Source organism: Ictalurus punctatus, unplaced genomic scaffold (genome assembly GCF_001660625.3).
Source record: "Ictalurus punctatus breed USDA103 unplaced genomic scaffold, Coco_2.0 Super-Scaffold_100056, whole genome shotgun sequence".
Taxonomy (NCBI): Eukaryota; Metazoa; Chordata; class Actinopteri; order Siluriformes; family Ictaluridae; genus Ictalurus; species Ictalurus punctatus.
Genome location: NW_026521088.1, coordinates 2253128 through 2280858, shown reverse-complemented (window position 1 = coordinate 2280858; position 27731 = coordinate 2253128). Strand labels below are relative to the sequence as shown.

Here is a 27731-nt window from a genome sequence, read left to right as displayed (position 1 = left end):
GATAGGTGAACTTGGTGACCAGTACTTTACAGAAAATTTCCCAGTCACGTTCAGAGTCTTATTGAGCAACGAAAGAGCCAGGCTTCCACTTTCTGTGGAAAACCAGAGACTCCCTTTCATTTTGTAAGCAAATGTTAACTGCTTTGCTACAAAAGCACAAAAGAAGGAAATCTGCTCTGTCCAAGGTCTCGCTTTCCGGCTGTTCCTAGAGGACCTGATCCTTGAATTCTTAGTGCTTCTTTGCTGTTTGTAAACACAGAATATCCGATATGACATGAAGTGCATTCACACTTATTTACAGTTAATGAGCTGACTGACACTGCATTGATTCCACAAGGGAGGTATATGCTGGTGTGTATGCACTTAGGTTCACTCTTATGCAATTATTTAAATGTTCATCTGTCAGTCTTGTTCTGAATTTAGATTCGATCACATTCATATCAGAACACGCTGCTTCACAAAGGTCTGTAGATCCAAATAAAGCAGATGCTTTGAGGGCAGCTTGGTGAATGTTCTTGTAGTTTTCTGGGTCTACAAGTCTCCAGAAATGTTGTGAATGTTGCTGAGATTTCAGCTGGATATGATTTTGGAGATTAATAACCTCCAAGTCCATCTCTACAGCACTGACATTGAACAGTTCAGCCATCTGCTTTGAAATGTGATCCATGTCTATCTCCATGAAAGACTTGGCAACAAATGCCAAACATATCTCAAGATTTTCAAAATCACTGAACCTTTCCTCAGATTCCTGCCCAAGCCTGGACAGGAGGTCACAATACTCGAGTACATTCAAAACTTTGGTTGCATTTGCATGGCTTTCTTTCTATCTTTACCAATGAGGGGAAGTGTTGCAATCTTTTGTTTTTCAATTGCTGAAGGTAAAATGACAGTTTTGCTTTAAATACCTTCACAGCACTGATCATATCACATATGGTTTTGTCTTTACCTTGTAACTGAAGATTGAGCTGATTCAGTTTCTCTGTCACATCAGCCAAGAATGCAAGATCAAGCAGCCATCAGACAACAGGTTAGTGTCCTCCCCCCCTTGGTTCCATTAAAGCCTTAATTTCACTCACCAAGGAAATAAAACAGTGAAGTACCTTACTCCTACTCAACCATCTGACTTCTGTATGAAGGAGATCGCCGTACTCTGCAGAAATTTTGAATACAAATTCTTACATTCAGCCATAATCCAGTCCAGACATTCCGTCATCTGCTCTGTGCAGCACTGCTTCATACACGCTGTAGGAGAAAATAAAGACTTCAGATCATCATCACCATCATCACCACCATTATCACCATCATTATTGTCCTCATAATCGTCATCATCGTCGTCATTGTCATCATTGCCATCATTGTCACCCTCATCATCGTAGTCACCGTCATCATCGTCGTCATCATCATCGTTCTCATCATCGTAATCAATCACCATCGTCACCATCATCGTAATCATCATCATCATCATCATCGTCACCATCATCGCAGTCATATCATCGTCATCATCATCACCATCGTTATCATCATCGTCGCCGTCATCATCATCTTCATCGTCATCATCATAATAATCACGTCATCAACATTGTCATCATCATGGTCATAGTCATCATCTATCGTCATCACCATCATCGTCATCATGATCATCATCGTCAACATCATCGTCGTCATCAACATCGTCAACATTGTCACCATGATCATCACACTCCAATGCCCTCCAAAACCCTAAAAAAAAATTATTTAAAAAAACTCAGAAAACCTCTGAAACCCAGCTTTCAGTCTGAAGGATGATGTCACCTTCTCTGTTCTGGGCTCTGACCATTCTTCCCTCTTCTCACCTGTCAGTCCGCCGTACTCTCACTGTTCTCCTTATTTCACCCTTGCTGACTATCCCATGTCCCCGGGACGCCCCCCATTTTCTTCCCCCTACCGCTCTCCTCACGATTATGCACCCACCAGTCCTGTGAATTTTCAATAAAATTATATATTACTCATACTAGGTCTCCCTCAAGTTTATTTCATGTCATTTTTATCCACAACACGTGTCTCGGAGCCACGGACGGGAGAAAAGGAAAGACATGACGGTGTGGAGAGAAAATGCTGAGTAACTCAGAGAGAGCCTCATCGATCCACTGATCACATCATACCACTTATTATTATTACTGATGTGCCGAAGCTCGGTTTCCATTTTTATACCTTTTATCTTATAAGATTAGAGGTATAATCTGCTTATAATCTGAACTCTGTACAGAACCGCTCGTGCCAACCTGAAAGGTGGTATTAAGGAAGCTAAGGTGGTCTATAAGAGGAGCATAGAGTCCCACCTGTCCAGCAAAAATAAACTGGTGGTGTGGCAGGGCATACAGAACATCACGAACTACAGAGGCCGTGATGCGACAACAGGAGACCTGAGTGCGATTCTGGCAGAAGTGCTAAATTGCTTCTTTGCTCGCTTTGAAACATCACAACAACAGCACTCATCTTCTCCAGCCCCACCTCCACCCTCATCTGGCCCCCGTACCAGTACAGCCCTGCCTCCATCCCCTCCTGGTTCCTGCACCACTCTACTTACTGTGAGGGAACACGATGTTAGACGGATGTTTCTGGAAGTGAACCCCAGGAAAGCTGCTGGCCCAGACGGTGTACCTGGTAAGGTGCTCAGATCATGTGCCCACCAGCTTGCCCACTTCTTTACCAGAATTTTCAATCTCTCCCTGGCCCAAGCAGTCATCCCGGCCTGCCTAAAATCAGCCATAATCATTCCAGTGCCAAAGAAGTCGCCCACCACTAGCCTGAATGATTATCGTCCTGTAGCCCTCACTCCAGTTATCATGAAGTGCTTTGAGAGATTGGTTCTTCAGCACATCAGGGACTACCTCCCCCCAGACTTCGAGCCTTATCAGTTTGCTTATCGCGCAAACAGATCCACAGAGGATGCTATCACCATAGCTGTCCACTATGTGTTGAGACATCTAGAGCAGCAACAGAGCTACGCCCGGATGCTTTTTGTGGATTACAGTTCGGCTTTTAATACAATAATTCCGGACATTCTCATCACCAAATTGGTCACCCATGGCCTCCCCCGCTCACGTGTGCCTGGATAAAGGACTTTCTCACCAACCGGTCTCAGACAGTGAGACTCGGACCCCACCTCTCCTCCACTCGCACGTTGAGCACAGGTTCTCCACAGGGCTGTGTGCTGAGCCCCCTCCTGTACTGTCTCTACACATACGACTGTAGTCCAGTCCACAACAATAATCTCATCATCAAGTTTGCTGACGACACCACAGTGGTCGGACTCATCTCAAAAGGAGAGGAGGCAGCCTACAGAGAGGAAGTCCTAAACGTGGCAGCCTGGTGTTCAAAGAACAATCTGGCTCTAAACACCAAGAAAACCAAGGAACTTATTGTAGACTTCAGAAAACACAACACGGAGCTGGCCCCCCTCTTCATTAATGGGGAGTGTGTAGAGAAGGTCCACACCGTCCGGTTTCTTGGCGTCCTTATCTCTGCTAACATCTCCTGGACGGACAACATCACAGCGGTTATCAAGAAGGCTCAAACGCGGCTACACTTCCTGAGGGTTCTCAGGAAGTACAATCTGGACCCCAATCTGCTGCTGATCTTCTACCGCTCGTCCGTCGAGAGCCTGCTGACATACTGTATCACGGTGTGGTACGGTAGCTGCACCGCGGCACACAGGGAGAGGCTTCAGAGAGTAGTAAGAGCAGCACAGAAGATCATTGGCTGCCCTCTCCCCTCCCTGATGGATATTTACACCTCCCGTTGCCTCAGCAGAGGAAAAACCATCATTAAGGACAGTTCTCACTCTGGCTTTGATCTGTTCAATCTGTTTCCCTCAGGGAGATGTTACAGGTGCATCAAAACAAGGACTAATAGATTTAAGAATATTTTTTTCCCAAAAGCTATTACCATGATAAACAAACACATGTACTGAGTCCCCAGCATATGTATATAGTGTCTCAAAACTGTGCATTTCATAGTACCTCCCCCATCCGCCCCAATATCTTGTTTATTTATCTTGTTTATTTATCTTGTTTAACTGTTTATTCTTCTTGTTTATTCTATGTACATGTTGGCACGGAACAAAAAAAGGAGTGGCTCTTAATTTCATTGTACATATGTATAGTGACAATAAAAGGCATTCATTCATTCATCATAATCACGTATACGATTTGATCATAATATATATCATGCATGTTATTGTTTTACACACACACCCCTTCATTGCCAGAGATCTAATTAAAGACTGAGATTGAACGTGTCCCTCCATCTGATAGCGTAAAATTACGTTACAGATTTGGAATTGCATTCTCGCTGTGATGTCTCACACTCTTTACTCTGGGAAGTGAGAGAGAGAGAGAGAGAGAGAGAGAGAGAGAGAGGGAGCAAATTTAATAGTATTATTATTAATAATTTAAAAAACGGAGCAGATCCAATAGGGCTGCAGCAGTGCTTTACCTCGAAGTGATTTGTAACACACAGTGAAAATGGTGTAGCAAAAGTCATGCAACCATTGGGGGGGGTGTCTGTGTGTGTGTGTGTGGGGGGGGGGGGGGGGGGGGGACTCTGATACTTTGTACCTGATGCATCATCTTTTATAATTGTCCATTAGAGAAGAAAAAAAAATCCATTCAATTCTTTGATTACTTATTTGGCATACAGTGAATATTCACAGTTTAAGGCCATGTGGAACAATTTCCAAAATGCATTTAAATGGGGTAAATTGTGTACATTGAACCGAGAGTACTAGACATGTTTGCTAAAAGCAACACAAAGGCTTTATTCACACTGCAGGAATTTTATATTGTGTGTTTAGATTTTTTCTTTTAGACAGACTGATCAACTGCAAATTTGTTCTGGTGAATGACAGGCATTCAAAATCTTTCTGCAGAACTCTGTTGAAGATTCTGTACATCAGAGTTTCATCTGAACTTCAACAAAACATTTCACATGTATAGAGTTTTGTCTACATTCATCAAGTAATCACATTTATAAGTTTATTTATTAATCACGACAGTTCTACTGTGCACGTCTATTACACAACTATCAGTGCTGTTCTGCTGGATATCGGCACATTTCTGGAGCAGAACAAACTAAAGTCCATTAGACTTACCTCAATCAATGCGGGTCATCACATGTTGGATTTCAGGTATTTCACTGCCTCTCGGTGTTGTACAACTGCAGGAGCCGTGGGAGGTGCTGATCAAGCCCTTCAAAGAATGCCTTCTTTAAGTCAGGTGACACAAGCCTGCACAACTCAAACACAACCCGTTGAAGAGAACCAAATTTAAAATAGTCAAGACCCAAATCTCCACCATTCTGAAGGCACAAAGTACGTATTCATGTGTAAACAAACATTTGTTTTATCTATGGAAAATAAATGAACATTAGAACAGATTTACTTGTCTCTGACTGAACAAAGCAGGTCATATTAAACTGGGTTAAATATACAAATCCACACAGTTCACCGGTCCAATAGAATCTGTACAACACATTAGCAATACTTCTACTCTGTTTAGACCCAGAAAATATAAAATACTTACTTTAGTATGAAATTTCTGTCGAGTGTCTACCATGGGGTCGGGATTTACGGTCTGTGAACACGTGTTGATTACACGTGCAGGAAAAGCAACCAACACGTGCAACCCTGACCGAGTGAGAATGACTCAAACGATTCAAGAAGAGGATTCTGAATCGGTTCATTTAAAGAATCATTACCAAAGCCGCTTATCTCATTTCGATGGTTTGAATGAATGAACTGAATCAGTTGAACCGACTCTTCATCGCTCAGTAAACCAACGCCGACAAGAATTTAAGGATTATTTAAAAACTTATTTATGTTTTTGAAGCATTTAAACGAATGGGACACGAATGTACACTTCCAATACACTTATATTTTAAACACACACCTACATTAAGCACCGCATGTCAAACCTGTTCACAAGAATCTGCTGCAGCTGAACCAATTGGTGTGATTAAAAATGTCATAAAATAAACATGAGGGAGACCTAGTATCCAGTAAAGGGGAGAAGAAGAAAAGACGGGCACCAAGACACACAGAAGCGGTGTTAGGCGGATATTGACTAATTGGATTTACACTTTAAAGATCTTTAAGAGTACTACACTATGGTTTATTAGTCGAAGAGTCAAAAAGAAGTATAAGAGCTGAGGAGTGTTAACACACACACACTCTCGTACAGTCAAGGGCGGGCATGTAGACATAACACACACACACACACACATAACATTATAAATTTATAAGAAAAATAAAAAGGAGTATTGAGATATTATAAGGGTAATATCTTATAATAATAGAAAACTCTATAAAATACAGAATAGTAGGATATGTAGGACAGTAGAAGGGTAATATAATATTATGAAGTAGGAAGTACAGTAAACCGTTTTTCAAGCAGTATAACTATATATAAAATAGAGATATAGAGCAAATATGAAAATAAATTATAAACTAGAAATACAGAATAATGTAACTTACTCATAATTCAGATGGTGAAGATTCTTGTCTCGCAAGGAAGGCCTTAATTTTAAGAGAAAACCATGAGGAGCCATTTATAAGGGTAGCTGAGTCAAGCTGCACCCCCCCCCCCCCCCCCCCCCCCCATGGTAAATTGAAATACCCTGTTTTAGAATCTATTGGTAAGTTGAAAAGCCCTGTTTTTTTAGCTAATGGTAAGTTGAATAGGCCTTTTTAAGAACATAATAGTAATGTAGATGAGCTCTTTTTAAACCCTATTGGCATTGATATCATAGTCTTTTTGAAACATATTGGTTATTTACTGTGTAAATACAGTATAAATACTGGAGCTTAAGCTCAGTGTATCAGATCACTTCTGAGAATTCTCATCGGTGTGGATCTCGTGTGGTGGAACGGAACCAATAAATCTGGACCCTTGCTTCTTCTCACTCACGGCTGGTGTCTTTTTTTCTATCTCCAACTGGGCTCAGAGGTAGATGTGAATATTTGCTTCTATGTTGAATTTTAAGTGTTTTTGGGTAATAGGCTAAATTTGAGCCAGCATTAGCATCAGATGCTCAGAGACCAAAGTGAGGCACGGATTTGCTGGAGAGAAGTTTAACGGCTTGAGAAGTGACTCAAGCAGCCTTTTTATTCACAAATCTCACACACACAAACAAGAGCACAATACTCGCTACAAAAAATAAGTTACCTCAAAAACGTGACAAAAATGACCTCAAACTGTTTTTTGGTAAAGCAATGTTTTCTGTGAAGCAGTTTACCGCCTACAAATGCCTCTAAGTTCACAATGCACCTCATCCACCAGCAAATTATCAACAAAACTTAACAACAGACATTGAGAGTAATATCAAATACATATTAATATTCAGATTAATATCAAATACATATTAATACTGAGTAATATCAAATACATATTAAGATTGAGAGCAATATCAAATACATATTAATACTGAGAGTAATATCAAATACATATTAATATTGAGAGTAATATCAAATACATATTAATATTGAGAGTAATATCAAATAAAATGAATGACCTGACTTGGACCCATTCAAGATGTCCACCGATGAAAAAGAGCACAGCCTTGTTGTGAAGGAAACGTAACGGCTTGCGGAAGTAACGTACGCAGTAATGTAATTGGTTGCTAGGGAATACATTGTGTTGAACATGTGTGTGATTCCATATAAATAATTAAATGTTGAGCAAACTCGTTTAAAGAAGCCAGTACAACTAAATCAGCTATTAATTGAAACAACTGAATAAAATAAGTTGAACTTACTAAAGTCAAGAACTATTTTTTTTTACAGTGGTAACTGCTGTAGTAACCTTGTTTTCTTCTGTTGAGGTGTTAGTGCTGGATTTCGTTTGGCTTTTGTAAATATAAATCCCATTTCATTCAGCCAATTTTTTACAGTTCTGTCACAAACATTGACCCCTGTTTCTGCCCATTTGTTTTGTTGTGCATTTTCTATTTTCAAGGCACATTGCTTTGTGTTTTCTGTCCTGACACTTTGACGTTCTCCTTCCCATTTTGCTTATACTTGCTCCAAATTTTAGACATAGCTGACTGGGAACATCCGACATCATTTACCACACTCCGTGTTGGATTTCATTCTTGAAAGAGTTTTATAAGCCTTTCTATTGTTTCAATCGCCAACTCTTGTTGGGACCATGTTTCCTTTCAAAAAGTCCAAGGTTAAGGTCTGTAAGCACTCTTAACTGCAGACTAATTAGCATTTTTACACTTGCTGTTTTAGAAATGCAAATTACAAGCCGATTCCATATTTTTTTCCTCAACAATGAATCCATCATTTTTTCTCTATTTGATTTAGAAAAAAATATGCCATTAATAAAGATAATTGAATTTAACTTGTTTGAGGTATGGTTCATGAAGCCAGAAAGTTCAGATATTAAATAAAAATGTTTTGAGTCATACCTGCAATTTTGTTTTTTGCTACAAAGTAAAAAAATAAATAAAAAAAAACAGTTGAACATCCAAGAATACCAACAGCGGGTACCCTCCTGATAAGCTCGGGTACAGCATCCCTAATGTGTCCCCCGAGATAATGGAGCTGATCGTGGAGTACGCGTATACAAGACGTGTTAACATCACGGAGAAAAACGAGTATAAGCTGCTGATCGCTGCTGATTATCTGTTGGTGAACAGCCTGCTGAACAAGTCCTGCGCGTTCCTGAAGGCTCAGCTGTGTCCAGAGAACTGCGTCAACATCTGGCGTTTTGCTCACTCCCACTTCTGCGAGAAGTAGAAGCAACAGGCGAGCAGCTGAGCGAGATCATCGAGAAGGACAAACTGAATGTGAAACAGGAGAGCGAGGCCGTCTTACAGTGGATCAAACATGCGCCATGGAAACGGAAAGCGCACATAGGAGTGTTACTGCCTAAGGTGCGTCTGGGGCTACTGACACACGATTACCTTATGAACAATGTGAGCAACAACGTTTTAGTGAAGGACGACATGACATGTAAGCCGATCGTCACCAGCGTTCTGATGGGCATCGATGACCTCAACCCGAGCCTTTCTCTCAGCTTTGATCTCACGAGACTCTGCCTGCCTAGTGCCGTTCTGCTGGCCATCGGTGGCTGGTGCCAAAGGATTCCCATCAATGCCATAGAAGCGTACGATATACGAGCGGCATGCTGGGTTAAAATCACGTGCAATGACGAGAGTCCACAAGCCTTTCATAGGATGGTGTATCTGAATGTCTTCGTGTACTGCATTGGAGGATATAACATGGGGAATACCATGCAAGAATGCTTCAGAATTGTCAGAAGGTTTGATCCCATCACCAGAACCTGGGCTCAGGTGAGCCCCATGCACTCTATCCGGTATAAGGTGAGCATGTGTGAGCTGGATGGTCATATCTATGCTATGGGAGGATTCCATGAAGAACATCAGAATACAGCCGGGCCATATGAACCTGAGAATGATCGGTGGAGCATGATCGCGCCGATGCACGAACGCAGGAGCAACTCTAGCGCTACAGTACTGAACGGCAAAGTGTACGTATGCGAAGGGTCTAACTGGACTGAGTGTTTGTTGACAGGGGAGTATTACAGTCCTCAGATGGGAGTGTGGACCCTCACCCCCCCATGATGATCAGAAGGCGTGGACTGGGCGTGGTCGCATACAGACGACAGGTTTACGCTGTCGGGGGAGATGATGGTGTTAATCACCTAAGCTGTAAGATGTAGAGGTGTATAATCCTCAGACCAACGTGTGGACACAAGGTCCAGCCATGAACAAAAAGAGCAGCAACTTCGGCATTGAGGTGCTGCACGATCTCCTGTTCGTTGCTGGAGGATACAACGGGCAACAGGACACAGTTCTACTGGGGTGGCTGTGGCGCAGGTGGTAGAGCAGGTTGTCCACTAATCGTAGGGTTGGTGGTTCAATTCCCAGCCTAGGTGACTCCACATGCTGAAGTGTCCTTGGGTAAGACACTGAACCCCAAGTTAGCGCCTTGCATGGCAGCTCTGCTACCATTGGTGTGTGTGTGAATGAGACACAGTGTAAAGCGCTTTGGATAAAAATATGCTTTTTTTGAGATATATATGGTATGTATATATATAGATAGATAGATATATATATATATATATATATAGATACATATACATATATATATATATATTATATATATATATATATATATATATATATATATATATATATATATATATATATTGCAAATATATAATTTGCTATATAAGTGCGCCATTTACCATTTACAATGGCACTACCACCATGGATGAAGTAGGTGGTAGTATGATGAGCAGACTTCTGAATGGCATGCAATTGAAAACATGGGGATTTCTCGCCATGCTCTGAGCTGCTGTGTGCTGTCTGGTTTACCCAACATGGCAGAGTACGCTGCTCCCTGAGACGATCCCTACAGAGTCCCTCAGAGCTCACGGAGCACCAGGGGAAACCTCACACCTCCTGCCAACATTTGAGTACAAATAAACTTCCTTCATCAGCATCCTTTTGTTCTTGAGAATCAAATTAAACATTCTGAAACAGTCAAATTACTGAATTTGCCTTACTTTACTTTCTTGTGCTGCAAGCTGTTGTACTTAAACTCGTAAAACCACAACGTCCCTCATGGAGAAGTGCGATGGAACAGTTAACGTCCACCGTCCTGAGATCTCTCTCTCTCTCACACACACACACACACACACACACACACACACGCGGTTAACGCTAAACAGAATTCCCTTCACGTTATTTTGTATGTGATGAAACCGGACTTTGTTGACGTGTAGCTTTTGTGTCATAAGTTTAGGTTTGTACCACAATTCCGCTGATTTTAGCCCAAAGTCACTAACGTGATAAAATCACTGTAACGGATTATTTTTATGGGCAAAGATGAAGACAGGGGACCACGATTATACATCATTTCTCTCTGTACATCACAGGAATAATTATGTAGGTCTTATTAATATGTTTATCAAACTCAAATATGACCTTGCTCAGAGTATCCACCATTATTTCCGAGCCGAGCCTTTATTTTGCAGCGCCTTTAGATCGGAACGCCGGAAAACTGGTTCTGTACTTTCAGAGCTGGAGTACAACGGAGTGCAGCATTAATACCAGCAGATCCACAGCGAGAGACTCTCGGATAATACTATAAACACCAGGTTCAATTACACTACACTAAAACAAGAGAAAAAAACATGGATTAGGAAAAAAGGACATAAAATAATGACAAAGAGTAAAGGAAAAGGAGAGACAGAGAATGTGTGTGAGAGAGAGGATGAGAGGGAATGATAGAGAGAGAGATATGAACGAGAATTAAATAGAAAGAATGAAAAGCAGAAATCAGGAGGGAAAAAGCAAAAAATATGAGAGACAAACTACACAAGGGACTGACAGAAAAAGTTAGAAACGAAAAAGGAGAGGAAAGAAATGTGAAAAAATAACAAAGAAAGAAGAAAAAGGGAACAATAAAAATGATAAATATGAAAGAATCATGGTAGAGGAATAAAAAGGTAGGACACAATTGGTAAAGAGCAGGAGAAACCGTGGAAAAAGAGAGGAAGACAGATAAATTAAAAAGGAAAGAGAGGAAGGAGAAAAGAGTGAGAGGGGGATGAAAGAAATGAAGAAAGAGATTAACATGTCACCTTGAAGTCAGTTTTGTCGGCGATGTGATTTAACATCCCCTGTGTGAGTGGTGGCCTGATGACCGCGGCAACAGGACCCTGGCTCGGGCTCACCGGCTGGGCGGAGTCAGCCATGTCCACCCGTTCTGCTGTCGCCATGGCGACAGACTGAGTCAGACCCACCAGATCCATGAGGAGGGGGACGGAGAGGATGTTGAAGTCCAGCTCAGAGAAACAGGAGTTCATCAGAGACTCGAGCCACCGAGAAGGCGGAGTCACACCGCCGCATCACCATCACCACACACACACACCATTAATAATCATATTAACTATTATTATTGTTGATCTTGATATTCATTTAGAAGTAATCATACACCATAATTAGTAATAATAAACAGCAAATAATAAATAAATCAGTAATATTACATTAAAAAAAGTAAATCCAGAATAACCATTAGAAAACTTTCAAATAAACAATAATATGCAAATCTGAGAGTATGTTCCGTTTAATATGTGCTGGTTAAATAAAATCATTTTGGTTTGTGACCTTTCTGCTCATCTCTGGAGGGAGATTTGAGGTTTCCCTCGACGATGTACACGGGGAAACGAACACTCCAGGAAGAGCTGACACGCAGCTGTGAACGCAGCCCCGCCCCCGCGTGACCCGGGGCGATGTAGAGCTCCACCAGTCTGCACAGGAAGTGCTTGAGGCAGTGCTGCATCACAGGAGCACCCTGAGAACCAGGCTGGAGTTTAGGATCGGACTGGAGAGGGCATGGTCATCAGACGCTGCCTCCTCGTACTGAACAAAATTATTTAAAGAGTATACAAGACCATATCACCAAATGAAAGAAAGTATTAGAAAGTAGTCAAACAATCTGTGATCAGTGTCACTGTTTATAATTCATACTGTTTACTGGAATTCATACTGTTTACTGGAAATTTTACATAACAGCCCAACCAACAACCGCAACAAAACAATCACAGCCAAAACCAAAATAAAGGGGGAAACAAAAAACAATAACAACCAGGAAAAAAATGAAGATGATTAGTATTTACCATCTACCTCTCCTCAAAACACCTCCAGGGTGTGTACATCATTGAAGTAGGTAATAAATTGTTGCCATTTTCCCAACAATGAGTCACCCCTGCCTCTGATGTTGTACTTGATTTTTTCAAGTTTTAAAAAGAAGATTAAGTCTTTAAGCCAGACTGATATAGAGGGGGGTTGTGGAGAGGTCCAAGACAGCAATATTCTGTGCCGAGCAAGTAACGATGCAAAAGCCACAACACTAGCTTGTTTATGGTTCAGAGGCTGACGCTGAGATGGAACCCAAAAGATGGCAATTAAAGGACAGACATCCAATCTGATTATAAGAACGTCGGACATAATTTCGAAGAAAGAGTTCCAAAAGTTCTGCAGTTTGGGACAGAGTGCAAACATATGACTGCGGTTACAGGGTGAAAGTTTGTATTTTTCACACATGTCAGGAACATTGGGATATATTTTAGACAGTTTCCTCTGTCTAAAATATTTAGGCTCTATGGACCACTTTAAACTGTATGAAACTAAGTCTAGCACAGGACGTGGTGGTACGTATATTATCTAATGCTCTGCCCCAGTAATCATCCTCAAGCTCCAGGCCCAATTCCTCTTCCCAAGCACTGATGGGTTTGATATTGTAAGAATCATCCTGTGACCAGATTGTTACATATATCCGTGAAATAATGCCACCCTTATGAGGATTCAGTTTGAACACCTCTTCCCATGCAGACTTTGTAGGTAAGGAGGGAAAACCAGCGAATAGGGAGGAGACACAATGCCTAACTTGAAAGAAACGGAATAGGTGAGACGGAGGCAGGCTGAATAACGAGGATAATTCAGAAAATTTCACAAACACATTATTAATGAAAAGATCCTCAAAGCATTTCAGACCCTTCTTTTCCCACAAAGAGAATGTGGAATCTATAAAGGGGGGGAGGGGTGGTTATTAGACATAGGGGCCATGGTTGAGGCCAAGATAGATTTAAAATGATGGTGAAACTGATAGAAAATTTTTAGAGAGGTACGTACTATTGGATTATCTGTGTAGTGTGAAAGGGGTATAGGAAGGGAGGAGAACACCATAGCTGGAAGGGACTTTGAAACACAAGACTTCGCTTCTAAGTGGCACCATGGAAGAGAGGGGGCCTGCACCCAGAGCACCAGTTTCTAAATATTAGCCGCCCAATAATAATACATAAAATTGGGCAAGGAGAGGCCACCACTTAGTTGACTCCTCTGAAGTGAAAATTTGGAAACTCTGGGAGTTTTTCCTGCCCATATAAAAAGAGGAGATTAATTGGTCTACATTCTTGAAGTAAAGATTTGGGTAAAAACAAAGGTATGGACTGGAAAAGGTAGAGGAATGTTGGAAGAATGTTCTGAGTTTGTTACTGAGTTTATTCTACCAATAGGAGATAATGGTATAGCTGCCCATCTTTGAAAGGCTGACTTTCAAAAGATGGGTGTAAAATTCGCCACCATTAATGCAGAATAAGAACGGGTGACATTAACCCTGAGATATTTGAATTTTGAATCCTCCAAATGAAAAGGTATTTCAGTCCGTTTTATTTTTTGGTCAGACTGGTTTATGGGGAAGCATTCACACTTTTGTAGGTTCAGTTTATTCCCTGAAAATTTCCCCAAAGTCATTTAATACACGTATTATCTCTGGAATAGTTGCAATTGGATCTGTAACAAAGTAGTAAGTCGCCAGCATATAGGGCTGGTTTATGTTCAATTCCCTTGCGGATTATACCCTGAAATACAGGAAGAGTTCTGAGCGCTCTCGAGAGAGAGGCTCAACTGCTATGGCAAAAAGTAAGGGAGACAGAGGACATCCCTGGCGCATACCCCGTGACAGAGTAAAATAGTCAGATTTAGTATCGCTGGTATTTATGGAAGCTTGTGGTTCCACATATAATAAACGGATCCACGATATCAGTACATCCCCAAAGCTGAACCTCTTCAGCACCATAAATAGATTTTCCAATACTATTCTATCAAACGCCTTTTCTGCGTCCAAAGAAATGACCACTTCAGAGGAGTTGCTGTTTTATTTTGAATATAAAATACTAAGTAGAGTACGAATATTAGAAAAGGAATGCCGTCCTTTTGTAAAATCCGGTTTGCTCCTCTGAAATAATGCTAGGGAGAACCCCCTCTAAACGAGAGGCCAAAAGTTTGGCTAAAATCTTGACGTCAACATTGAGGAGGCTGATAGGTCTGTATGAATTACATGATGTTGGGTCCTTCCCATCTTTAAGCAATAGAGTTATAGACACTTGTCTCAATGTTTGTGGCAGTGTACCTAGTTCTAAGGATTCCTCGAATACAGCCAGAAGTAATGGGGCCAATGCAACATGAAATTTCTTATAAAATTCGGAAGGAAACCTGTCCGGGCCAGGTGACTTCTTAGATTGCAGTGAATTGATTGAGTTAGTGATCTCATCTAAGGTGATGGGGTTGTCAAGCTCAGATGCCAATAGAGGGTCAACTCTGGGAAAATCAATATTTCTAAGAAAATGGTCCATGTTACCTGAATTGTCAGGAGCTCCAGCTGTGTATAAAGAGGAGTAAAAACTTTTAAAAGTTGAATTAATTTCTACAGGATCCGAGGTTAATGCACCACTGGACTGCATAATCTGAGTAATAGAGTGCAAAGCCGGTCGGTTATGCAGTTGGTGAGCCAAAAACCAACCGACCTCATCCCCATATTCATAATAATTGCCACACGTATGTAACAGCCTCTCCCCCTCACCTGTCGATAACAACTCGAACTCCGCCTGCAAATAAAGCCTTTGTTCATGCAGCTCAGGGGTCGGGTTGAGAGCATATTGGTCGTCAATAGCTCGAATGTTATCCGATATCTCTTTTCTTATCCTTGAGTTGCTTATTGGCATGAGCAGAATAAGAGATTATCTGTCCCCTTAAGAAGGCCTTTAGAGTTTCCCAAAGTAAAGAGTAAGAGATTGCATTAGTTTGATTAGTAAGAAGAAAATCATCTCTTGAAGTAGAAATATACTTGCAAAATGCTGAAAAAGTAGAGAATTAAGCCTCCATGGTGGACGATGGCACAATGTGAAGGTAGAAGAGCGTGGACTGAAATAACAATTGGTAGATATTCAGAGTTTACAACCCGAGAAATTAGAGAGTTATTAATAAAAAAGTAATCAATGCGAGAAAACGATGAGAAAAAAAAAAGTATTTTCCTCACTGTGGGGTTAAAATACCTCCACGGATCAATGTAACCATTCTGAACCATAAACTCAGAGAACACCTTCACCATTGCAGAGGGAGCCTTTGCAACAGCGCTAGATTTGTTCAAAACCAGGTCAATAACACAGTTTAAATCCCCCCCAAATATCAAGAGATGTGTGTTCAAAGCAGGAATTTTTGATAACAAATTCTGAGCAAAAGGAGCGTTATCAAAATTCGGGGCATGTACATTCACCCAAACTACTGGCGTTTGTGAAATTTTCCCTTCCACAATCACATATCTACCATTTACATCAGAAATAACTTTATCAGAAGAAAAGGGTAAGTCTTACTTATCAAAATAGAAACTCCCCTGGACCTGGAATCAAAATTGGAGTGGAACATATGCGATGTCCAGCGAGCTTGGAGTCTGTGTTGATCCCTGAGATGGTGATGAGTTTCCTGAAGAAATGCAACGTGAGGTTTTTGTAGTTTTAAATGTGTCAAAACCTTGGATCTTTTAATGGGACCATTCAGACCTTTTACATTCCAACTTGGAAATCTGATCGAGCTTTGCATACCTGATTGTCATTCCATTGACTGAAGACACCTGACTCTAATATCACCTTCAGATTAACTGCTAATCCTAGATGTTCACATACTTTTGCCACTCTCAGATATGTGATATTGGATCATTTTCCTTAAAAAATAAATGACCAAGTACAATCTTTTTGTCTCATTTGTTTAACTGGGTTCTCTTTATCTACTTTTAGGACTTCTGTGAAAATCTGATGATGTTTTAGGTCATATTTCTGCAGATATAAATAAAAGTCTGTTTGCTGTACACATATTACCAGTATCCAGTGTTATTCAAAATAAAATATTTTCGCTTGATAGCGTGGAACCTCGTACACCAAACACAAATCTGCAACTAGATGCACAGCCTACACACATACAGTAGAGACAAACATTGATTATAAAATTATTATTATTATTATTATTATTATTATTATTATTATTACTACTAATACAGACTTCAAGAGAGATGATAGAGAAGCCCTTGCATTTAGTCTTTTTCCCTGAATCTGTACTAAAATATGATGGGAAGAAAATGAGGTGTCTCTACCTGAGGTTCGTTGCTGTGCTTTTTCCATAAGCCCTAATCATTCCCTCTTTAGGTCTACAGGGACCTTTCCAGACTGTAGGGAATGTTGAGGTCCACCAGGTGAGAGGTACATGTAGCACTTCAGGTAGTACCTCTGACGGAAGAAATCACAGCATTTGCCAGGAGGGAAAATTTAAGACCAAACTGCAAAAACATTTTGGATAATATAAATACTGACACAGACGTTTAGGCTATCTAACATTTAAAGGGTGTTTAAAGGAACATTCTGTGTTTACAGAAATAATTTTGGTGTGATAAATGTATTATTTGTTAGCTCCATTCATCTTATAGCTCCAGTGTGAAACTGAAGACGTAAACTTGAAACCAAACATGTCTGGACAATTTCAAGACCAAACGTTGCGTATAGACTGGGCTAAATGGAAAATGTTGCTGCTTTAACAAATTTAAACCCTTATTAAGCTTGGTCAATTATTATTTAAAAAAATTCAGAAAATAATACATTTAAGAAATTGTCTAACATCATTTACAGAACATAAGACATTCCTCAGTTTCAAAACTCTTGGCATATACTTGACTATGTTAGAGATGCACCGATAGTCGGTATCGGCCGATAAAGGCTATTTTTCATGCTATGGGCTTTCGGCCAATAGTTTAAAAACATCCGATGATCAGGGCCGATTATATCCTGTCAATCAAAAGAGGGCGGGAAAACACATGGTCTTTGTGCTGTGTGTAAAGATGATGTCTCGTGTGGAATAATAAAACTGCAGTTTGTAATCTCTGTAAGCTCTGCACTGCTAAAAATTTACACTGGAAGTAAATTTTACGACGCAAAAGTTTTGCCGTGGGACTCGATCTCACTCTACACTTGTTGGGGAGATATTCCAGAAAGCTGAGGCCCATATCTCTTGAACAGCTTCCGTGAGGGAAGACCAGGTTTGGGGAATGATTATGTAACTCTCCTCTTGATCTGGCGGTAGGGTGTAAGATGCTTTTGGGTAGGTCCGACAGTAATGCCGCTTTCTCTCCAAGCTCTGTTTCTTCTTTTCCTCTCTCTCTTTCTCTGGTTTCTCATTCCACGCCTCTTTATATGATTAACACATTTTAGATTGTACACCATAATTAAACAGCATACACACATCATTAAACAGCATACATGATCATTATTAAGTAAGCACTTGTACCATAAAATCATTCATTCAATCTTTCCTTGTGCCTTTGTAGTGACCCTAGGGAATAGTCATGATCATACAGGGAGGGAAATAAGTATTTGACCCCCTCTCAATCAGAAAGATTTCTGGCTCCCTTTAAGAGTGTACTCCTAATCTCAGCTCGTTACCTGTATAAAAGACACCTGTCCACAGAAGCAATCAATCAATCAGATTCCAAACTCTCCACCATGGCCAAGACCAAAGAGCTCTCCAAGGACGTCAGGGACAAGACTGTAGACCTACACAAGTCTGGAATGGGCTACAAGAACATTACCAAGCAGCTTGGTGAGAAGGGGACAACAGTTGGTGCGATTATTCGCAAATGGAAGAAACACAAAAGAACTGTCGATCTGCCTCGGCCTGGGGCTCCATGCAAGATCTCACCTCGTGGAGTTGCAATGATCATGAGAACAGTGAGGAATCAGCCCAGAACTACACGGGAGGATCTTGTCAATGATCTCAAGGCAGCTGGGACCATAGTCACCAAGAAAACAATTGGTAACACACTACGCCGTGAAGGACTGAAATCCTGCAGCGCGCGCAAGGTCCGCTGCTCAAGAAAGCACATATACATGCCCGTCTGAAGTTCGCCAGTGAACATCTGAATGATTCAGAGGACAACTGGGTGAAAGTGTTGTGGTCAGATGAGACCAAAATGGAGCTCTTTGGCATCAACTCAACTCGCCGTGTTTGGAGGAGGAGGAATGCTGCCTATGACCCCTGGAACATGTTGGCTCGAATTTAGCCTATTACCCAAAAACATTTAAAATTCAACTTAGAAGCCAATACTCACATCTACCTCTGAGACCAGTTGGAGATAGAAAAAATACACCAGCCGTGAGTGAGAAGAAGCAAGGGTCCAGCTTTATTGTTTCATTCCACCACACGAGATCCACACCGATGAGAATTCTCAGAAGTGATCCCCCATACCCTGAGCTTAAGCTCCAGTATTTATACTGTATTTACACACTAGATAACCCATAGGTTTCCAGAAAAGGCCTATTTCACTTACCCATAGAATTGAAACCAGGGGTTTTACTTTACACATAAAATCAGAACCCAGGCATTTCCAACAACCCAGGAAACAAAAACCCAGTGTTTCTATTTACCTAGGTTTTCAAAAACCAGGGTTCTCTTTTACCTAGGTTTTCAAAAACCAGGGTTCTCTTTTACCTAGGTTTTCAAAAACCAAGATTCCCATTTCCCTAGGTTAAAAAAATGACGTAAGCAAGGCGACTAAACAACCGGGAGGGACCTTGGTCTTATCGTTATCTCGAGGGGGGGGCAGCCACCCTTATAACTGGCTTTCTTCATGGTTCTCTAAAAATTAAGGCTTTCCTTGCGAGACGAGAATCTTCACCATCTGAATCATGAGTAAGTTATATTTTCCTGTTTTTTTCCTGTATTTCTCGTTTATAATTTATTTTCATATTTGCACTATATTTCTTAGTTTATATATATTTATACTACTTGAAAAGCGGTTTACTGTACTTCCAACTTCTTAATATCATTACAGTTCTACTGTCCTGCATATGCTACTATTCTGTTTTTTATAGAGTTTCTCTATCACTATAAGATATTATTAAAGTTATTCATGTGTGTTTATGTATGTTGTGTCTACTTGCCCGCCCTTGACTGCACGAGTGTGTGTGTGTGTGTGTTTTAGCACTCCTCAGCTCGTACACTTCTTTTTGACTTTTTTTTTTGACTATTACTGCTCTTAAATTGCTCGTAATTCCAATCTGTCAATGTCCGCCTAATCCCGCTTCTACGTGTCAAGGTGCCCGTTTTTCCTTCTTCTCCCTTATGTTTATTTTATGACATTTTTTATCCACAACATCCCCACCGTCAAACATGGAGGTGGAAACATTATGCTTTGGGGGTGTTTTTCTGCTAAGGGGACAGGACAACTTCACCGCATCAAAGGGACGATGGACGGGGCCATGTACCGTCAAATCTTGGGTGAAAACCTCCTTCCCTCAGACAGGGCATTGAAAATGGGTCGTGGATGGGTATTCCTGCATGACAATGACCCAAAACACACGGCCAGGGCAACAAAGGAGTGGCTCAAGAAGAAGCACATTAAGGTCCTGGAGTGGCCTAGCCAGTCTCCAGACCTTAATCCCACAGAAAATCTATGGAGGGAGCTGAAGGTTCGAGTTGCCAAACGTCAGCCTCGAAACCTTAATGATTTGGAGAAGATCTGCAAAGAGGAGTGGGACAAAATCCCTCCTGAAATGTGTGCAAACCTAGTGGCCAACTACAAGAAACGTCTGACTTCTGTGATTGCCAACAAGGGTTTTGCCACCAAGTACTAAGTCATGTTTTGCAGAGGGGTCAAATACTTATTTCCCTCATTAAAATGCAAATTAATTTATAACATTTTTGACATGCGTTTTTCTGGATTTTCTTGTTGTTATTCTGTCTCTCACTGTTCAAATAAATCTACCATTAAAATTATAGACTGATCATTTCTTTGTCAGTGGGCAAACGTACAAAATCAGCAGGGGATCAAATATTTTTCCCCCTCACTGTATTTAATTAATCTTCCTGTAAGAATCCTTGATCAACCTCGAGTTCCTCAGCTAGTTTATTACAACAGGTCAGCGAGTAGTTGTAGTTCCCTTTCCTCTTTCAGATAAAGTTATTTAGTATTAATGTAATAAATCATTGTGTTTTGTTTTTCTTTATATAAAAAGAAAAGAAAAAAAAAAGGTTAGTGTTAGGTTTTACACACCAGTGAAATGTGTCAAGTCTGATACGTAACGCTTAGTTTTCCCAGATATACTTTCCTCGTATGGGACGAGGCGTATGGGACGATGCGTTTGAATGAATGCTGACGTTCATTCATCCAGTAAATGAAAGGATTGTTGCAAATGAACATGACGATAAACTTCTGTCCATCAGAAATTGTAGGAGGCAGGTATACATGTATATGGGCTTGGAGGGAAGGTAGGGTAATAATTACAGTGTTACTGTACATGTAAACTTTAGAGCTTTGATTTTACCCACTGGCCCTTTAAATTATACTAATACTGTATAAAATTGGAAGAAATCATATACATGCTGAAGCTACAGCTATATAATTTACATTTGTCTCTGCACTGAGGATGGGATTGAGCAGACGTGCCTCATATCCATGGAGTGCATCTGCAGCAAATACACCACTCTGAAAAACAGAAGAAAAGAAATGTGCATATAAAACACTTTACTCTGATGGGAAAAAGAGCTGTGAAGTATAATGGACGAGTTTTTAGTTCACCTCATGAGATCAGGATCCTCAGTAAGATCAGTCACAGAGTCCTGGTACTGGAGGTCCTGTAGTGACAAACACTGGTACTAATAATCGCTCAATAATCTGTGCCTTTATGGGGGTTTTAAAGATTTAGTTGCTTTGTTTGATAAGATGCTTTGAGAATTATTCCTCAGTCTTCAGCCAACATTTAAAGTAACTGCGTGTGTTTGAAAACCTCTTACCTTGCCATTTGTCTGCCCTGGTGTTCAAAGCCACTTCTCTAGAAGGATATTACTGATATTGAGAAGGTCTACACCGTTAAAGGATTCGATCTCTTTAGCCACTGCGTGAATGTCTGGTCAGGCAAACGAAAGTGCCACAGAAAAGATGTGATGAGTAAATGCTGTTGTTAAAAACTGTTTAAAGCAGCCTTTTGTTATGCACCCTAGGGCTAGGGGTCGACCGATAGTGGATTTTACTGATACCAGTAACCAAGTCGGGCAGAAGTTTTGTAAAACTGATACTGAATGAAAACACTCAAAGTAAAATATTCCTGAACTTTATTACAAAAATAAAGTACTGACTGAACCATGAAAATGTACTGCACTTTTTAAAATGAAATATAATATATTAACTATTAATAAACGTTAATTTAATGTAGCACTCTGTTAGATTTCCAAGTGTCTCAGGAATCTCATATTTATGTCTTCAGATCTCCATCAGCCCTATCAGCCTGTTCTACCATTACTTCTATTAACTTTTAGTTCTGTGCTGCTATGAGCTAGAAAGTGTGGTTTACCGCAGAGTTCAGACCTGGAGAGTCCAAATGAACACACACACACACACACACACACACACACACACACACACACGGATGTTCACAGAGACTTCTGGTTTATTTCATGCAAAACAAAAGTATTTATACACATTGATAAGAAGCAGTGCGTTTCTACTGGTCCAGGTGTCAGACAGATTCAAACAAAACACACAGCACATGGTCATAATACAAAATATGTCCTGTGTCATGTTGACATGGAAATACATAATATAACCAAGGATAGCAGTTGATCAGCTTATTTAAAGAGGTTATTAAATGAATACAAGGTAATTAAACGAATACATTCATCATAGGTATTTGATAGCAGTTCATAATATAAGAGTACATGATAAGAGAATTTCCCTTCACACTCCAAATAACAAATAAAAATAGAGATGTCCAAAATGAATTAAAAAACACTTCAAATAACAAGAATGAGTTTTTATTTCGCCTCTAGAGGTCACTCTCGTGCTGCATAATGACATCCGACAGTTCTCAGCCGCTCCTGCAAGGGACGCAGTCGAGCTCTACCAAGGGCTGCATGGTTCTCAATGAAATAGGAAACTTTTTTGGGGGGCTTGAGCAATTATTCGATTCTTACATTACTTACGGAGGCTGCATTTGAACAGACAATAAGGAAAAGTAAAGCTTCGGTGCTCCGAGTTTGACAGCAAAAAATTCACATCTTGATCTACACCATGAAAAAAAATTCCGTACTTTCTCCAGACTTTCCAGAACCGTGCCTCGCTTGCTGACATTTAGGCCCATCATGATTCTAAATGATCAGCAACATCAGTACATCAACCCTAACCTTTCATGAGTCCACACTTTCATGAGTACAACCATTAAAAAAAGAGGCTATTGTACATCCTAATAAATATTCACGTTGCAATCAAAATGGTGCATGATTGCTTGAGTATTGGTGCTTAGGGTCTGCATGGTCAGATTTACTCTCACCAGGGGAGGTCTGTCCAGCAGGACTCTTCACGTGCTCCACCACTGAGCTGTGCTCAAACAGAGACACGATGAGATGGCCGGGCAGTCCCGTGAGCTTCAGCAGCTTGGGGCAGTCCAGCTGAAAAGTCATGAACACGTTCTCTGTGGCTGACCGCTGATACTGCAGCTTCGAGGTGAAGCTCTCTCCCCTCGTCTGTAGCTCCTCCTACACACACACACACACACACACACACACACACACAGGAAACAATCCACAAACAGGTGCATTCAATAGATCATAAAGTAAGTAGAGTCATTTATGCTGTATTAAATATATACACTATAGAAAATATAAAATAATGCCTAATATTTTTGTAATAGTTGTTAGTCAACAAAAGAGCCTCTCTGTAAATGCAACAGGACTGCAAAAGAAAAAACAAAGCAGCGACCAGTTATATTAAAGCGCAGAATAAAACTAAGACAAACCTGTATTCATGGAAATGACATGACTTTAAGGCTTAACCAAGATAAGTGGAAAAACAGTTTGGTCAATAGCGATGGGAAGGAAAGACATCATTGTAAAATTTGTTTATAAACAAAACACTAAAGATGAATCTATAAAAGAATTAAAATAAAAACTCATACATATATAGATTTATTTTATAAAGCATCTTATTCCTGTGGTAACAAACCTGTAGCGTATCAGACTTCAGCAATGTGTGTACGAGGTCCAAGCTGAATTTCAAACACACGGTTCTCTCTGCACCTGTAAACAAAGCAGCGGGGCAAATTTCTATATTTATAATAAATAAATCTATTTATGATAGATTAATATAATCAGTGATTAGACAAGGTTTAGAGAGGCCAGTCGTAACAAAACTCAGTGGACCGGTTTGACTCTTGACCCCAGAGGTCTGTGCTCAATTTGAACCCAAACGGTCACTGGGAGGCACCATCACATTTTGTTTTGTGTGTGGATTTTATATCATGTGATGTTTCCCACAAACACAAATTCTTTATATCAAATTGTAGATCTCCTTATTTTGAACAACTGTGCCTCAAGAACCACTGCTGTCAATCAACTTGGTGTCAACTCATACATACAACCTTATGCACACACACATGAACTGGTGTGACTAACAGACCAGATCTTGTGCAATTTGTAAAAATAAATCAATAAAATTATTATATGAGCACAGTGACAGGGGCCCCTTCATAAAGTTTTGCATAAGGTCCCCAGACGTTTAGGACAGTCACTGGATTTAGTTTTACACATTAATTTATAAATATCTATTGAATAAAAATGAAGCCATGTTTTTCATAATTGATGTACAGATAGGTGGCAAAGGAACACCCTTAAGAAAGGAGTTAGGGGTGAGGGCATTTTTCTGTCATGGTTTGGGTCCACTTATCCCCTTAAAGGAAATGGTCATTGCAAATCAATATAAACTGGTTTTGAGTGATCACCTTTTTTCCTATGATGAAGCATTTCTATCCTGTTACAAACAGACAATGCACCATCCATAGGGCACAAGGGGTCAATGAACGGTTAATGATGTGATATGTCATGATATGTCATGGCCTAACCTGATCTCAACCCAGTTGAACATCTATGGGAGATTTTAGACCAATGTGTTATGTCTATGTGAGGTCTTAATCATTATCAAGACAGCAAATGATGATCTTTTGGAACAATAGTGTACCATTCCAGCAGTACAATTCCAGAGACTTCTAGAATCAATGTCAAGGCACATTGAAGCTGTTCTGGGAACACATGGTGCCTTAACACTGTTTATTAAGACACTGTTAATTTTCCCTTTAATTTCTCACCCATCTGTATAATGTCACTGTCACATGGAAACCTAGAATCTCCAGATTGGGTCATTTTTCCTTCTTTAAGTTCTTTATAAAACAATGCTATTGGTCACCCTTTACATTTATCTGTGGGTTTCACAAATATTTAACCAATGAAAAGTATTAAAAAGTGTTTGTGACTAAATCTCAATCTCTAAAACTTTTGGTAAAGCCTCATAACTCCACCCCACCTACATGTTGAAGGATTGATGTGCCACACAGCAGAGCTGAACATAAACAGTGATCTTGAAGGTACATAAAGAACTGGTTGCTTTGAATAAATACAGCGTTTTCTTTCATCAGTAAACACCAAGTCTGTAAAGGCTTTTTTAATCTAACATTAATGTCATTTAAAGTAACATTTTTTAATGTACAGCCACAATACCAACTGTAACAGTACACTGCACAAAATACAGGTTTTTATTTCCTGAAAAGTAACAGTGTGTCATATGAGGTTTCCACCCAATAGTGACAACATGTACAGTGTCCTCAACTAATATTGGCACTCTTGGTAAATATGAGCAAAGAACAAAACCTTTTGTTCAAAAAATTCATAAAAATACTATGCTCTCATGGATAAACAATTGCAAACAGGTTTATTTAAAAAAAATGTTACATGGGTGCACAACAATTATTGGCACCCCTATGAATCCATGAGAAATACAGTATCTCACAAAAGTAATGCACCCCTCACATTTTTGTAAATATTTGATCATGTCTTTTCATGTGACAACACTGAAGAAATGACACTTTGCTACAATGTAAAGTAGTGAGTGTACAGCTTGTGTAACAGTATAAATTTGCTGTCCCCTCAAAATAACTCAACACACAGCCATTAATGCCTAAACTCCTGGCAACAAAAGTGAGTACACCCTTAAGAGAAAATGTCCACATTGGGCCCAATTAGCCATTTTCCATCCCCGGTGTTATGTGACTTGTTAGTTGGTGTCAGCACTCTCACACTCCCTCATACTGGTCACTGGAAGTTCAACATGGCACCTCATGGCAAATAACACTCTGAGGATCTGAAAAAAAGAATTGTTGCTCTACATAAAGATGGCTTAGGCTATAAGAAGATTGCCAAGAACCTGACACTGAGCTGCAGCACGGTGGCCAAGACCATACAGAGGTTTAACAGGACAGGTTCCACTCGGAACAGGCCGCGCCATGGTCCACCAAAGAAGTTGAGTGCACGTGCTCAGCATCATATCCAGAGGTTGTCTTTGGGAAATAGATGTATGAGTGCTGCCAGCATTGCTGCAGAGGTTGAAGGGGTGGGGGGTCACCTTGTCAGTGCTTAGACCATACGCCGCACACTGCATCAAACTGGTCTGCATTGCTGTCGTCCCAGAAGGATGATGATGCACAAGAAAGCCCGCAAACAGTTTGCTGAAGACAAGCAGACTAAGGACATGGATTACTGGAACCATGTCCTGTGGTCTGATGAGACCAAGATAAACTTACTTGGTTCAGATGGTGTCAAGCGTGTGTGGGGCAACCAGGTGAGGAGTACAAAGACAAGTGTCTCTTGCCTACAGTCAAGCATGGTGGTGGGAGTGTCATGGTCTGGGGCTGCATACATGCTGCCGGCACTGGGGAGCAACAGTTCATTGAGGGAACCATGAATGCCAACATGTACTGTGACATACTGAAGCAGAGCATGTCCCAGCATGTATCCCAGCATGACCCCAAACGCACCTCCAAGACGACCACTACCTTGCTAAAGAATCTGAGGGTGAAGGTGATGGACTGGCCAAGCATGTCTCCAGACCTAAACCCTATTGAGCATCTGTGGGGCATCCTCAAATGGAAGGTGGAGGAGCACAAGGTCTCTAACATCCACCAGCTCCGTGATGTCATCATGGAGGAGTGGAAGAGGACTCCAGTGGCAACCTGTGAAGCTCTGGTGAACTCCATGCCCAAGTGGGTTAAGGCAGTGCTGGAAAATAATGGTGGCCACACAAAATATTGACACTTTGGGCCCAATTTGGACATTTTCACTTAGGGGTGTACTCACTTTTGTTGCCAGCGGTTTAGACATTAATGGCCGTGTGTTGAGTTATTTTGAGGGGACAGCAAATTTACACTGTTACACAAGCTGTACACTCACTACTTTACATTGTAGCAAAGTGTCATTTCTTCAGTGTGTCACATGAAAAGATATAATCAAATATTTACAAAAATGTGAGGGGTGTACTCACTTTTGTTTGATACTGTATATAGGAGGTGAGAAGTCACACTGTGTGGATGCGAGAACACCATTATGTACAGGGCTGGAAAAGAGCACCAAAATGCAGATGCGTTGAGCAGGCTGCCATTGATGGAAAAACGGAGTGGAGACTCCAGCAGAGGAAGAGAGAGTGCTTCTACTGGAAGAAAATGATGTGCCCCTAGTAAAAGCAGAACAAGTGAGGAAATGGACAGACAAAGATGCTGTTTGGGCAAGAGTGAGGGAATATGTCCCAAGAGCTTGGCCCAAGAAGTTGGAGGACCCAGCTTTTCAGTCATATGTAAGGAAATAGGATGAACTCTGCATACAGGGAGGCTTTGTGTTATGGGGGACTCGCGTAGTGATTCCACCTCCGTGGCGTGAGGCTCTTCTAAGACATCTACACCAAACCCATCCGGGAATTACCAGGATGAAAGGCCTGGTGCGTAGCTATATGTGGTTGCCACACT

At 40.7% G+C, this 27731-nt stretch overlaps 1 protein-coding gene and 1 long non-coding RNA gene across 2 annotated transcripts in view; one reads left to right on the top strand and one right to left on the bottom strand.

The window, feature by feature from the left end:
- Nucleotides 1-27731, top strand: part of LOC108261599 (NACHT, LRR and PYD domains-containing protein 3) — a 619868-nt gene that overhangs the window by 286392 nt on the left and 305745 nt on the right. The gene's annotated exons all lie outside the window — the stretch shown is intronic.
- LOC128630451 (uncharacterized) lies at nt 22323-23967 on the bottom strand. Its single transcript, XR_008394779.1, has 2 exons — nt 23891-23967; nt 22323-23424 (listed from the first exon to the last, which is right to left on the bottom strand). It is a non-coding gene; the product is annotated as an uncharacterized LOC128630451 (long non-coding RNA).